The sequence below is a fragment of the Pseudophryne corroboree genome, chromosome 4, assembly GCF_028390025.1.
Source record: "Pseudophryne corroboree isolate aPseCor3 chromosome 4, aPseCor3.hap2, whole genome shotgun sequence".
Lineage (NCBI taxonomy): Eukaryota > Metazoa > Chordata > Amphibia > Anura > Myobatrachidae > Pseudophryne > Pseudophryne corroboree.
Window position 1 is genome coordinate 701853848 of NC_086447.1, and position 15165 is coordinate 701869012.

The window sequence follows — 15165 nt, forward strand, 5'->3', positions numbered from 1 at the left end:
GACCATTTAGAAATCATGGGGGACCACAGGGCATCGGGCTTGCTTAAGAACAAATCCTGATATAACCAACAGATCCCATAAGAAAAATGTTGCAACTTTAATATAAGAGGGGATAAACGGTCACTCCTCTGCTAGTGCACGAGAGGAACAGGTAAAGATTGCACATAATGCCTGACTTGAAGGTACATATAAAAATCCGATGCGAGCACACCATGCCTCTTGGCCAAGTCTCTAAACGACATCAGAATCCCACCGGGGTCAAATACATCCCGAATCAGATCAATGCCCTTGGATTTCCACGCGAGAAATCTATTATTGTAGAAAGGTGGGGTAAAACAAGGGTTCCCAATCAAGGGAATAAAAGGGGAGTATTCCGGGCTCCTATTTAATGCTTTGTTAATAACCCACCATGAAAGGTAGGCATCCCAAAAAAAAATGTTTGTACGTGCTACAGATGGGATCAGGGTTTTGGGGGTATGGAGAAGGGCCCTGAGATCATAAGGATACAGAAGGGCTTGTTCGACCGGACCATTAACGTATGAGGAGGTACCCAATAACCAATCCGAAATATATAGGAAGTTCACCACCCGAAAGAATGCCAAGAGGTCAGGGACGGCCAGGCCAACATCTTTGCGAGGAAGTTTAAGTTTAGTAAGGGAAATCCTCAACCTCTTGCCATTCCACAAGAATTTAGAAAATAGACGGTCACATAAAATGAGATCTTTACGAGGGGGTTGGACAGGTATCATCTGAAGAAGATAAGAGATCTTGGGAAATACAATGCTTTTCAAAATGGCTACTCTCCCCAACAGGGAGATAGGGAGGGAGGTCCAAGTGGTCAGCAATTGAGACACTGTTTTAAGGATAGGTGTATAATTAACCAAGTATAAATTCGATATATTAACTGGAATAGAGATTCACAAGTATTTAAGTTTAGAGATATTCAGCTGAAATTGACTAAGGGTGGGTGAGGAGGAGCGTATACAAGCATTCGGAGTGAGTGGGAAGAGCTCAGACTTGGAAGCATTTATACGATAGCCTGCGAAATAACCAAACTGAGCAATTACCTGCATAGCTAAGGGGATAGAGGTGTCTGGATTCGAGATGAAAAGAAGCATGTCATCCGCGAACAGGCTAACACGCAGCTCATGGTCCCGTATTAGTACTCCAGAGTAATCTGAAAGATGGCGTATTTTAATGGCGAGGGGTTCTATGGCGATAGCAAAAAGTAATGGGTAAAGGGGGCAACCTTGCCTAGTGCCCCTGTGAAGGAGAATAGGATTCGTAAGATAGCTATTACACCTGATGCAGGATGCCGAGGGGGAGTAAAGGGTACGCAACACACTGATCAGATCCAGCGGGAACCCAAACCTGTCTAGCGTAGTATACAAATGGTCCCAGCTGACAAGGTCAAAAGCCTTCTCAGCGTCCAAAGAAAGCACATATTGTGGGTCTGGGCTCCCGTTGGAGTGCAACCAGGTAGCTGCTGCTATAATTTTACGAATATTATTCGTGGAATGCCGACCTGAAATGAAGCCAGTTTGGTCTGGGTGAATAATCCTTTTAATCTATCAGCAATGATTTTCGTAAATAACTTATAGTCGACATTTAGGAAGGATATAGGGCGGTAAGAACCTGGGAGTTGGGGATCTCTACCCGGTTTAGGAAGGAGATGGATCAATGACTGCATCATTAAAATATAAAGGGATAGAACGGGAGGTCAGAATTGTATTAAATACCAGGCTTAGTGGGTCTACCAATTTGGGGAGGAGCATTTTATAAAATTCTCCAGAAAAACCGTCAGGCCCTGGAGCCTTTAGTGGTTTAAGACCTTTAATAGCTTTCTCCACCTCCTGTGGCGTAATTTGGGAACATAAACCATCGGTCAATGCTAACGGCAATTGAGGCAGGGGAGTAGAGTTCCAAAAATATTCCTTAGCTTGTTCATCAATAGGGGGACAGGAGTATATGTCAGTATAAAAATCTGAAAGGAGTTTAGCCATGTCGACAGACTTAGTAGCCATTGTCCCATCAGTGCGTTTTAGTGACTGAATTACTGAAAAGAGTACCGACCCCGTCAACAGGTTGGAGAGGAGACGGCCCGTCTTATTTCCAAATCTATAAAACTGATGGTTTTTGTGGAAAGTATGGCGGTCACCCATCGTCGCCAACACAGCATTAAACTGGGACTTACATACTAAATACAATTTCTTAGAAGAGAGGGAGGGGTGCTGTTTGAAGCTCTGGCAGGCCTCAGTTAAGCTGCGTTGAGAGCTTTTAAATTTAGATAAAAACTGTTTTTTTCCGTGAAGAAACATATTCTATGAGTCTGCCACGTATAACTGCTTTCGAGGCCTGCCAGAACACCAAAGGATCAGTACCAAGAGCACCTTCATTGTCCAATCTGAACTCCTCCCAAAACTCATTCAACTTGCGCTTAAAGTGTAAGGAGGAAGCAAAGGCAGTTGGGAAACACCAGCATTTAAAGGAGCCCCGATCAAGGGATCTAGTAAGGGACGTCCACACTAATGCGTGGTCCGAAATAGAGATAGTCTCCATTTGTAATTCGGAGATCTGGGGAACGAAGGAGTCTGATAATAATAGGAAGTCAATCCTAGATAGAGTGCCATGAGCAGCCCAGAGGCATGAGTACTCCCTGTCTGTGGGATGAAAGAATCTCCACACATCATTGAGGTGCAGTTGTTGTGCGAAAAAGGGGACACCAAAGGCAGGGGAGGAGCGTGCACGAACAGAGGAGTTAGTGTCTATATAAGTAGAGACAACAATATTAAAGTCACCTCCCACAATCATAGGGTGGGAGGCAAACGGATACAATTTAGTCAGGAGACGTTTAAAAAAGACCTTGGAATAAGAGTTTGGGGCATACACCGTACATATAACATATTTAGCTTCATATAGCATAATCTCCAAAATAAGAAATCTACCAGCAGGATTACATATAGAGGCAAGAACTTCAACATGCAGAGTACGTTTAGCAAGGATTAGGACACCCCCAGCTTTGGAGGAATATGGAGCATCAGCAAGCACCTGCCAACCCAGAACACCCAACTTTTGGGCCTCCGGGGAGAGGAGGTGAGTCTCCTGAATAAACACCAAATCCATACGCATTTTGTTTAAATAAAGCAGGATCTTCTTCCGTTTGACAGGGGAGTGGATTCCCCCTACATTCCACGTGCCAACTCTAATAGAAGACATATATAACTATACAGTAAACGGTCATATAGAAAAAGGTAATGCATACCCAGAAATGTTGAAGGGCAGGGGGAGACACAAGAGGAGGGGAGGAGAAAAAGGAGAAACAGTAAAAACATAGAAACACAAGTAGAAACAGAGACCCATACAGGGGTCCCACATTAACAATCTAGAAACAACTTCACGGGTAAGGGATACAAGAGTTAACAATACGCGGCGGGGAGTGCATCGCTCCTAGCCAACCACCACTATATCAAGCGGCATAGGGAGGGAGGGGGGGGGGGGGAGGAAGGGGAAAGGGGGAGATATATATATGAGCGGCCAGAATGATGAGCTCGCTGTCTAAACCTGTTGAAAAGAGGAGCACAAATATCCATACACTGGTAATAGCAACTAGAAAGACATGGTAAATATCAACCTGAGAAATGGAAAAGGTATAAGCTTATAATAATATACATCACCCAGAGGACCAGAAGAACCATGAGGAGAAAATTCACCTAAAGCATGGCAAACTTACAGCCCTCGCGGGTCAATCAGGAGCAAAGAGCAAACGGGTGAAAACGCCTTTCTGAGCCTAGTAAGCTCCGGGGAGAAATCTTGAAAAAGTAGCAACTTTGCATCTTCCCAGACAAGATCCCACATGCGGCGGGATGCAGACCAGAGTGCTTCTTTATGGAGAAAGTTAAGGCAGTGAAACAGTACAGCTCGTGGTCGGGAATCCACTGAAGAGGAGCGAGTGGGGCCCGTACTGTGGGCCCGTTCCACTACTAGGTCTGAGCAAACATCTTTCACTCCAAGAAGATCAGGTAAAGTATGACGGAGAAAGTGGTAAAGAGCCGATCCCTTAACTGATTCTGGCAGACCAATGAGCCTGAGATTATTACGATGGATCTATTCTCCAGGTCGCCAAGCTTCGACCACACCAAGGGGGTAATTCCAAGTTGATCGCAGCAGGAAATTTTTTAGCAGTTGGGCAAAACCATGTGCAGGGGGGGCAGATATAACATTTGCAGAGAGAGTTAGATTTGGGTGGGTTATTTTGTTTCTGTGCAGGGTAAATACTGGCTGCTTTATTTTTACACTGCAATTTAGATTGCAGATTTAACTCACCACACCCAAATGTAACTCTCTCTGTACATGTTATATCTGCCTCCCCTGCAGTGCACATGGTTTTGCCCAACTGCTAAAAAATTTCCTGCTGCGATCAACTTGGAATTACCCCCCATGTTTTCAGATTTCTGCAGTTTAGCAGAGATTTCAGAAAGTTCAGCGATCTTCTGAAATTTTCACCAGTGGTATGCTCCACTTTTAGAACACGCTTAGCCAGCTGCTTGTATTGACTCTTGATGTCAAGCACAGCCTGTTGTAGAGCAGCAGCATGTGATTTTGCCTGTTCTTGAAACATAGACTGCACAGTTTCTTGCACAGCCCTAACAATGTCCCTATATGATAATGGCTGAGCAGGGGAGGGTGTAGACAGTGGGCCACCAGCAGAAACAAACCCAGCAGGGACAGCAGAAGCCGGAGGTAGAGGAGCCTGACCTCCAGTCTGTGCATCTGCAGCTGGAGCTTCGGAGCCCAGAGAAGCTGCAGTGGCCATCTTGGCAGCGGAGCCGCGGGCAGCGTCTTGCTTGTTGCGGGGTGCTTTGCCCGGCATAGAGGTAGCCAGGAACTTGTCCATGCAGGACAGCCCCGTGTGCGGAGGGTAAGTGTGGGGTGCGGGCCGCTCAGTGGATGCCCAAAGCGGGTGATTTGCGGAGTTTAGTGGCGGGAGGCACTGGAGCTTCACTGGAGCAGCACCGGAATCGGAAGTCCTACTTAAATAATTTTTAAATGAATTTCCCAAAAAGAAAATTAAGGACTAGGGGTGCCATGAAAAAAATTCTAATACCCTACGATGCCACTGTTCAAACATGTTTGAGAACCCCTGGCTTAAGTAATCAAAATGAGTGTAAACATACCATAATTCATGTAGCTACTCCACATGGGAAATTATGTACAGTTATTTATTCTTAGGTGAAAAGTTACATGTTTCCTGGGTTAATACAAGTCTATCATCAGGGACTGGATCATGACATCACTAAGGTGGGGGAGGGGGCACATCATAAAAGGTATAGAAGCATTTTGTTCTATGTCAGACTTGAAGGTTCAAGTCTTAATTTAAGCCTGGACCTGCATTTCCTAATGAAACCCCTGGCCCAGAATAAGCCAAGTATAATTCTGTGTACATTTTTTCTTTAATTGCAACACCTGTTTGACTATGTCATCTTTAACCATTTTTTATTTATATAATTTCTGTTACTAAGCATTGTACTCTTTTGTAACTAAAGTTATCCTTTATAAGTCTATTTTCATAAATGTTCAAAACCCAGTGTTTGAGGGAGCTAACAGATCATTAAGGTTACGCTGTAACTGTTATTCTTTGCTAGAAGCAGGGGGAGACCAACTAACGCAGTAATAGTTTATGTTGCAGAGACTGCGTAATTGTGTTATAGTTTTAGGAAACATGTGGATCTTTTGTAATTTCCACATGTGGTGACAGTAGAGAGGTGTATTATACAACAGGCAGTGTGATAGAATAGTCTTTGTGTGCATTTCCCTCATGACATCAGGACAGGATCTGCGCAATTGCAATCTTGACGCCAGTGTAATACCAGTATAACACAGTTATTGGCTCTGACCTAGTCTTAGTAAAATCAGGGATACCTACATGGGTTCCTGACACAGGGGTATATAGAGGAATTGGAAGGGGGAGAAATATATAAATACTGTATCAGTGATCACATTAACTCATGTACTGGCGTCTATGACTAATCATTCCCCATGTCCCAGGCATTGCTCCAGATCACTCTCATGCATCTCTGAACACATGAACCTGATCATTGTTTTGCAGAAAAGGAAAATGCTAAATGGCAGGAGAATGACAATACAGTGATGTTGGCCAAGACAAAAAATTAAATACAGACCAGCACAGAGGAAATTATTCTGTTCTGAAAACAATAATGTTTTGATCAAAACAGGGAAAAAGATGCAATTTGTTATTATTAATTAATATATTTTAATATACTGCACTAACATTATACAGAGAGAAAAAGAAATTGAATTTAGGGTGGGTGCACACTGTCTCTCTTATTTATTGTTTAAAATACAATTTTATTATTTTATCTTTTTTTTTAAAGGTATCAACATTACACCCCATTTTGTTTATTATTTACTAATTAGCCTACTTCTAGGCTAAATAAAGGGAAGTTTTAAAAAATAATAAGAAAAGGATAACATGATAGAAAAAAATATAAATTTGTGAATTTGTGTTTATATGTCATCCTTAGGTTTAATTGTGTAGTGAGGGACAAGATTTGCTTCTGTTTGTCCACATATGATATGATTGACAGCCGCCAGCACTGGTTTTGCCTATTACATTGACCATAAATAATTTGAATTGTTCCGGGACCATCAAACCAGGGCACCCCTACAAGTGTACTGAGGCATCCCAGGCTGCCACGACACACAGTTTGAGAACCACTGGTGTATTCTGTTATTTACTAGGGATCTTTGTCATTAACCACAAGACATTCAGTAGCTGGGTACAGTGCAGTGGTGCAAGTAGAGAAAATGTCTTACAGGTACTGTGTGCGCGTGCCAAAAAATGGGTGTGGCCAAATGCCACATGGGGCATGGCCAATGAAAATGGGGGCGTGATACACATATGGGGGAGGGGCAGATACACATATGACCCCAATAGTGCCAGATATACGTTGCCCCGCAGTGCCAGATATACATTGCCCCGCAGTGCCAGATATACATTGCCCCACAGTGCCAGATATACATTGCTCCATAGTGCCAGATACACAAATGCCCCCAGAGTGGCAGATATACATTGCCTCACAGTGCCAGATAGACATTGCCCCACAGCGTCAGATACACAAATGCTCCCAGAGTGCCAGATATACATTGCCTCACAGTGCCAGATACACAAATGCCCCCACTGTGTCAGATATACATTGCCCCCAGTGCCAGATACAGAAATGCCCCCACAGTGCCAGATATGCCCCCAATGCTATATACAGAAATGCCCACAGTGCCAGATACACATGTCTCCCCAGTGCCATATATGCCCCCATTGCCATATACACATGTCCCCGCAGTGCCAGATATGCCCCCAGTGCCAGATACACATGTCCCCCCAGTGCCAGATATGCCCTCAGTGTCAGATACATATGTCCCCCTAGTGCCAGATATGCCATCCAGTGCCATATACACATGTCCCCGCAGTGCCAGATATGCTCCCAGTGCCAGGTATACATGCCCCCCAGTGCCAGATATGCCCCCAGTGCCAGATACACGTCCTCCCAGTTCCAGATATGCCCCCAGTGACAGATATGATCCCAGTGCCAGATATGCCCCCAGTGCCAGATACACATGTCCCCCCAGTGCCAGATATGCCCCCAGTGCCAGATATGCTCCCAGTGCCAGGTATACATGTACCCCCCTACCCCACCCCGCGCTGTTCACCGCTGCTGCTGTCCTTTGTGTGTGTGTGTGAGGGAAGGAGAGCGCAGCCTGCGCCTCTCCTTCACCTCAGTCTCCAGCGGGTGCGGGTGTCTTAGTTGAATTCAGCGCCAAACCATGAGCCAATCAAAGCGGTCCAAATCTAACTCTCTCTGCACGTTATATCCACCCCTCCTGCAGTGCACATGGTTTTGCCCAACTGCTAACAAAATTGCTGCTGCGATCAACTCAGAATTAGGCCCAACAGTCGAAAAGACAAACTCAACATGAATAAAAGAAATTACTACTACCATACCTGACCGCATATGCCCAATCTCGTCTGATCTTGGAAGCTAAATGGTGTTGGGCTAGGTCAGTACCTGGAAGGGTGACCCCCAGGAAATACCAAGTGTAGTAGTATGACACAAATATCTATCCTGACTAACAGCTGGATCACCATTTTTTTCCCTTCCTACTAAACCAACAATCTTGTGCTTTGGATACAACCACTGACAATTATTTATAAACAACATGAAAAAGAATTGACTAAGGTGAGCAATTTATCTAGGAGTTCCTAAATGTGGATATTCTGCAAAATAAGGACTAAATGAGGACAATGTGAATCTGGTACACAAGGTCCTGATTTTATCAAAATCCTAATACCAATGTAGGTCTCATTAATACAAGCATTGCTCGTACTGGTGTGGTAGAACACGGCTGCAGTACTGTTAGTGTCTGCATTCCTCTACCAATCTATAATTGATATAGACAAACCAGAACATACAGTACCTATATTTTTGTAATTTCTTTTATTCATGTTGAGTTTGTCTTTTCGACTGTTGGATACAAAATTAATTTTATATGTAAAATAATAAAAGTTATGTTTTAATCTACCAATACTTACATTTTCTTCATTATCAAGTAAAATTAGAGTGCTTCCACACAAGAGTCTTCTTTTTCTCTAACCTTGTTCCCAATGTGCCCGGAAAGGGGGCGCGTGCACTAGCTATGGAGGCATGCCGCGACTCAAGGGGACATGGACTCGCATCACGCCCCCGTGTCCTTTGAAACGGGTGGGGGCATGTTGTGAGTCAGGGGGCATGGACTCGCGGAACATCTCCATTCCCATGGAGATGGGCAGGGGGGTGAGGGAGCTTCTACAACAGAGAGCCAGAGGCTGCACTGCACATGGCCATCTGGTTCTCTGGATGACAGGACCGGCCCACCAACCAATAGGCCCTTCTGGCATTTGCCAGAAGTGCCAGATGAGCAGCCCGGCCCTGCATTAAAGGTAAACTCAGTGGAACACTGATAAATGCAATACTGTGCAGCATGTAGCTAAAATTTGGAGTGCATTAATACAATAATTAAATCCTAGAACAAGACACATCCTGTCCAATGCACGTTTCACTTATCTAAAGCTTTTTCAGGGCTATATTTGTTGGTGCCTCTGCCTGTGACAGCTAAATAGGATGGTATAGCCAGTGAGAGGCGAGTTCCTTTGGGTGTCTCCAATCAAATTGACTGATCGGGAGTTTTGAATCTCCCAGCGGTAGAGTCAATTAGTAGCATTTATCTACGTCAGTGCTTACATGTACTCCACACTATGTTATCACTCATGCTGGATCCCGTCATCCGTTGATCAGTGCCGTGTTCATTATCCAACCCGGAGTCTTTATATTTACATACACACCACACCGTAGTCCAGCCATGTTTAGTATATTCAGATGCAGTACCATGTTATAACATTCCCGCAATCTGTATGGTCCATTAGACTTATAATGTTATTTTTAATGCAGGCTAACTATTTCTCAAATGTTCCTTAACAGGTTAAAGCAATTATTTATATAAATTTGGTTGCTTCATACAGTATATCGATTTAAAGTGCCTCATCCTGGTTGAGGGATGATTGTCTAACTGTATCATATGTCTCTTATTATTTGGGTAAATTATATTGTATATTCTTATGTTTAAAAAAAGAGGACATGTACAAAAAAAATCTATATATACTGTAAATGGCAAATGTGTGAAGTGACCATTAATGTGACTGTGTAATAAAATGGCTAATATTATTGTGTATATGAACAAACATAATACATATCAATGTGTGTTTAAAAATTTTTTTTTGTGAAACTGTTCGTGTTCGTGTCATGATTAAACCATATATAATATATATGCCTATGTTCAAGTTCAAAAATCAATGTAAATACCATAAAGAGAAATTGCTAAATAAATATCATGTGTGGAAGAATATTAAAAATTGTTGTGTCAAAAATAAAACAATGCCATCAACCATGAAGGAAAATGTATGTGAATGCCTCACATGTATTACATTTTTGTTTTGTGTTAATGTTGTATTGAAACCTTATTAGCATTATGTTCATATTTTTAATCTACACAATTAATCTAAAATATATATATATATATATATATATATATACTTGTGTATGTGTATATTTATACATACATACATTAATGTTCTTATACAGCATTTTTATATCAATTTCCCTATGAAGCATAGACCAATTATTAGTTATAAAGACATGGTTTTATCTGATTGCCTTATCACTTCTAAATTGCATTAGTAGGAATCTGTATGCCATAATTGATAGTTCACCTCACATTCCTTATCTTGTGGGGTATATATTCATTACTGATTACGAACATGATATTTTGGTTTCCTGCACTGTTGTTCGATGGTATGGGTAAGTATCAAGATTCATAGATAAGGAGTCTTACGTATTTATTTACATTTTTCTTATGTATCAATTGTTCCTATTTAGTAAACTATGGGACATGAGGTGTTCCTAATTAGGGGTATCATATCTAATGTCCCAAATCATTGCTAAATCATGTGGGTGAATATCTGGATAGTATAGGTAAGTATCAAAGCCAATAAATTAGGGGTATTGTACACTTATTTTAAAATGTCTCATGTATCAATGGTCGAGGAGACCAGACATGACATGTTTGGCTCCATTTTAACCAATGGACAATATAGGTATGTATCCAAGTTATACGGGTAAGTATCAGAATCTATAAATTGGTAGTATTCCCTGTTTATTTCAGATTCTAATATGTATCAATAAATTCTTATTGGTCATATTATTGCCAAATGGGATAGTCACATAACATATGTGATAATTCTCCCACTTATTAATTGTATTTTCCAGGTAAGTATATAAAATTCCGGTACCTTTCACTTCATACAATAAATTTCCTCTAGATCACAATAGCATTCATCTTTGATGATTATACGTAGTCCATAAGAACCTCTTATATCCCCAGTCATTGCTTTTGCACACATCATTTAAATGGCTGTTCATAAGGACCTAATATCCCCATTCTATAGCTTTTGTGTATACAATCTGTGAATATTCAATATAGTATCCCCGCCTATATTTGATTGTTTACATTTTTATACATCCTCAATATTTCGACCTGTTATTCTCAGGTATGGTAATCCCATTTATTTATATATATTTTATTTAAAAAATACAGTATAAATACACACGTCACCAATACACAGTAGACATTCTTTCACATGTGAACATCTTAATTTCTATGTACTTGGATCCCCTGGACCCTCATCTGGATTAAGATACACCACACGGGGGGCGTGGCCTAGCTGCTGCTGTGAGTGGAAGTGTCTCAGCAGAGCTGCAGGATTTCTGGCACTTCTCTCCCTCCCTGCACATCCATCTCTGCTCCTTTCAGCCTGGTGCCCTCTCCCCCACTCCTGCTGCTGTGCGCTGGCCGGTTGGTGAGGTCCGCGGAATCGGGGAGCACTCCTGGAGGCTCCTGCAGATTGCGGCCTACCTTCTGCCCTGAAGCCGGGGACTAAATTTTCAAGCCTACCCGGGCCGGACTTCCGGGACCCAGGAAAACGGGACTTGGCTCCGCCGGACGGCTCCTACCTCTCCCTGCAGGCTCCTGGGGGGTCTCTGGGGGCTCCCAGAGGCCGAGGACCCATGGGCCCTTGTGCTTTTACTCCTGTGTGCCTGGGATCTACCTCTGTCTCCAGCTGGGAAGGAGACATTCACAGCCAGCGCCCATTTTGGATTCTTCAGTCTGTGCATCTCTGCAGCTCTGTCTCCTTCTGAGGCTGAAACTGAACCCTGAGCTTAACCAGGACCAGTGATATCTGCCTGGGGCTCTCCTCCAGCTTTTTCTACTACATCTCCCTTGGGGTTTATATTCCATTATGTGGTAGTGCTGCCGATTCCTGCTGGAATCCCCTGTACTGGATCTGTGAGTACCACCTTGCTGGGATTTGTTGTGCTTCTCTCATATTTGTCGTTTCTCCCCGACCCTGCAAAGATCTCTCTGCATGTAATAATGTTTGAATAGGGATGTGATGTGCTGTGTCCTCTCTACGCCTCCACCCGGGGTCCTCATGCATACATAGTAGCTTCTGTTTGGAACCAGCATACTACTCTGCCTCCAGGGCCTGTGATGCATTGGCCTTCCAGTTTCACTCGTCTACTCCTTCTACTGCAGCCCTCTAACGATGCCCCCTAAAAAAATGAAGGACGCACTCCCACCCCCGGTGGCTTTCTCTAATCAAAAGGGGGCTCGTATTTCCTCGTCTCCTGCCGGGAGCTCCATCCCATCGAGCCAACCTGACCGTCCTAAGGAGAGTTCTGCCCATTCCTTATCGGTCCCTGGGGTGGACTCTAATTCTACGGATCCTCTCACTGTCAAGACTCTGTGTCAAGTCCTTGCGGCTTTTAAATCTGAGCTCACTCAAGACCTCTCTCTGGCTATCCGTGAAGTTAAACTGGAGCTAACTGCTTTAGGTGATCGCACAGACCACCTTGAACATAAAATGGAGGAACTGGTGTCCTCTCATAATGACCTTGTTTCGGCCCATGACCAACAACAAGCTGAGATGGAGACGTATAAAGACAAACTGGCGGATATAGAGGACAGGTCGCGGAGAAATAATATTAAAATCAGAGGTATTCCAGACTCTGTGGCCAATTCAGAACTTCTGGACTATGCTATGTCCCTCTTCCGCAAACTGCTACCTGGGGCGGACGACAGAGACCTTCTCATCGATCGCATTCACCGGCTTCCAAAACCACGGTCGGTTTCCGCCTCCTACACTCGGGATACCCTCCTCCGTGTTCACTTCTTCACGACCAAGGAACGGATAATGCAAGCTGCCAGATCTGCGTCTGATTCGGATACGCTTGGAGGCATACAAATATTTCCTGACTTCTCGGCACTGACCATCTCTAAACGTAGAGCTCTGGCTCCTATCACGGAGGCACTACGTTCTCATGACATTAGATACAGATGGGGCTTCCCAGTGAAATTGGTGATTTCCCATGAGAATTCCTCCTACGTAGTTGCCACTCTGGACGCTGGGGTTAAGCTGCTTAATGACTGGGATGTTTCGGTCAAAGTGCCCTCTACATTGAAACCTCGCCTGCCACTTACCCGTGAGTGGTCTGCGACCTGACTGAGTATTCAGTGTTCCAATTAATGTAGTTCCTGGTTGATCTTCATGTTTGGTTGGGGACTCCGTCCCCCTTTTTAATGCATACCGGATTCGTGAGTTTATATGTTATATATGTGTATGCTTTTGGTTCCTTCATTTGCTGTTTATATTACTATTTGTACCTGCATTTTCCTCTTCTATCTCTTTTATCTTTCTTTTTATTCTTACTGTACACATGAGGGTATCTCACTAGTCACTTACATTATTTGTTGATGTGCTTGTTGGTACCTTTACTGGTACTTGTAGTTTGGCTATACGTTATTGCACCAGGTATACATGTGCCTTTTGTACCCCGGGTGGTGATACTACCGCCACCTCCCCATACTTTTTTTACTGCATACCTTTCCCCTGCAGTAGCTATGCGGTCCCGATATAATGGGCCCTTTTGGTTTTTCCTGCCTGTCCTTTCCTCTTTTTTCCCTAGTTTGTCCCCACTCTCCCCCCCCCCCCCCCCCCCAATTTGGGATGTCAGCTGTTTTTGCTTTTTCTATATTTTAAATGGTACGAATATATTCATTGAATGTTAAAGGGTTGAACTCCCCCAATAAACGCAGGCTAGCCTTGACCACTTTTCATAAACACAGAGCTGACATAGTTACCTTGCAGGAAACGCATTTTTCGTCAGCAGGTTCCCCGGCTCTGAGAGACCAGAGATCCCAGTTGGCTTTTTTGCAAATGGCCCCTTCAAGCGCAATGGAGTGGCAGTTCTTTTTCGGAGCTCTCTTTCGTTTGAACTGCTGTCCCAGATAGCTGACAGGAATGGACGTTTCCTCATTCTAGTTGGAAAATTGGAGGATAAGATGGTTACGATTGTATCTCTCTACGCTCCCAATTCTAACCAAGTCCCCTTCCTTAGAAAAGTTTGCTCGACTATTGCGAGGGTTCGTCAGGGTGCCCTGCTTATGTTGGGCGACTATAATTTAGTGCTTGATCCTAAATTAGATAGATCTCCTCGGTCTTCTTCCCAGATGTCTGCGGCTCCGGCTAGACCGTCACTAGACTTCCGTAATTTTTTGGCAGAATATGACCTGTATGACTTGTGGAGAGTTCAGAACCCAACTTCGAGAGATTATACATATTTCTCTCCAGTGCACAATTCCTACTCTTGCATAGATCTTATTCTTTGCGATAAGTGGACTTTGCAGCACTCAGCACAGGTGGATGTTCTGCCTATTTCCTGGTCCGATCATGCTCCTCTCCTATGGTCTTGGAATATTTGCCACCAATTTACCCCCCCTCGGCTGTGGCGCCTATCTGCCCACCTGCTGTTGGACCCTATATCTAAAAAAGCGATTGATGATTGCATCTCCCTCTATATGGAAACTAATTCCCCCTCAGATACTTCTGTCCCGACTTTCTGGTGTGCCCTTAAGGCAGTTGTGAGAGGCACTGTGATCCAAGCCGGTGCTAGACTTAAACGACAAGCTATCCAACAACAACAAGACTTGGAATCTAAACTTAAGGAGGTTGAAGATAGGAATAAGCTCCACCCCTCTAGGGCCCTACGTAGGGAATTAAAGGATATCCGAGGCCAACTTCAGAAACTCCTTATGAGACGGACCCAGTTTGCTTTAAATAGGTTGAGACAGAAATTTTACCTGACTGGTTATAGACCGCGGAAAATGCTGGCTCGCAAGCTTCGTGCTCTCCAGGCTCGTAATAGGATTAGACATCTGATTTCTCCTCAGGGTGGTAAAGTGTTCAATCCATATGACATAGCGAATCAATTCGCTAGATATTATACCAAGCTGTACAACCTTTCTTCTGATCCCCTTACTTTTCAACCCACTCCTGATTTTATACAATCCTTCCTAACCGACGTCAAACTCCCCTCCCTTTCTGCGGAACAGCTCGAGACACTAAATGCCCCATGGACCCCCTCCGAGGTAATTCAAGTAATGAAATCACTCCTGCATAATAAAGCCCCTGGTCCAGATGGCTTCATAAATGAATTTTAT

At 43.6% G+C, this 15165-nt stretch overlaps 1 pseudogene; it reads left to right on the forward strand.

Annotated features, from left to right (window-relative positions):
• The first annotated feature begins 8003 nt into the window (after positions 1 to 8003).
• Positions 8004 to 8122, forward strand: LOC134913655 (5S ribosomal RNA; annotated as a pseudogene).
• The last annotated feature ends 7043 nt before the right edge of the window (positions 8123 to 15165 follow it).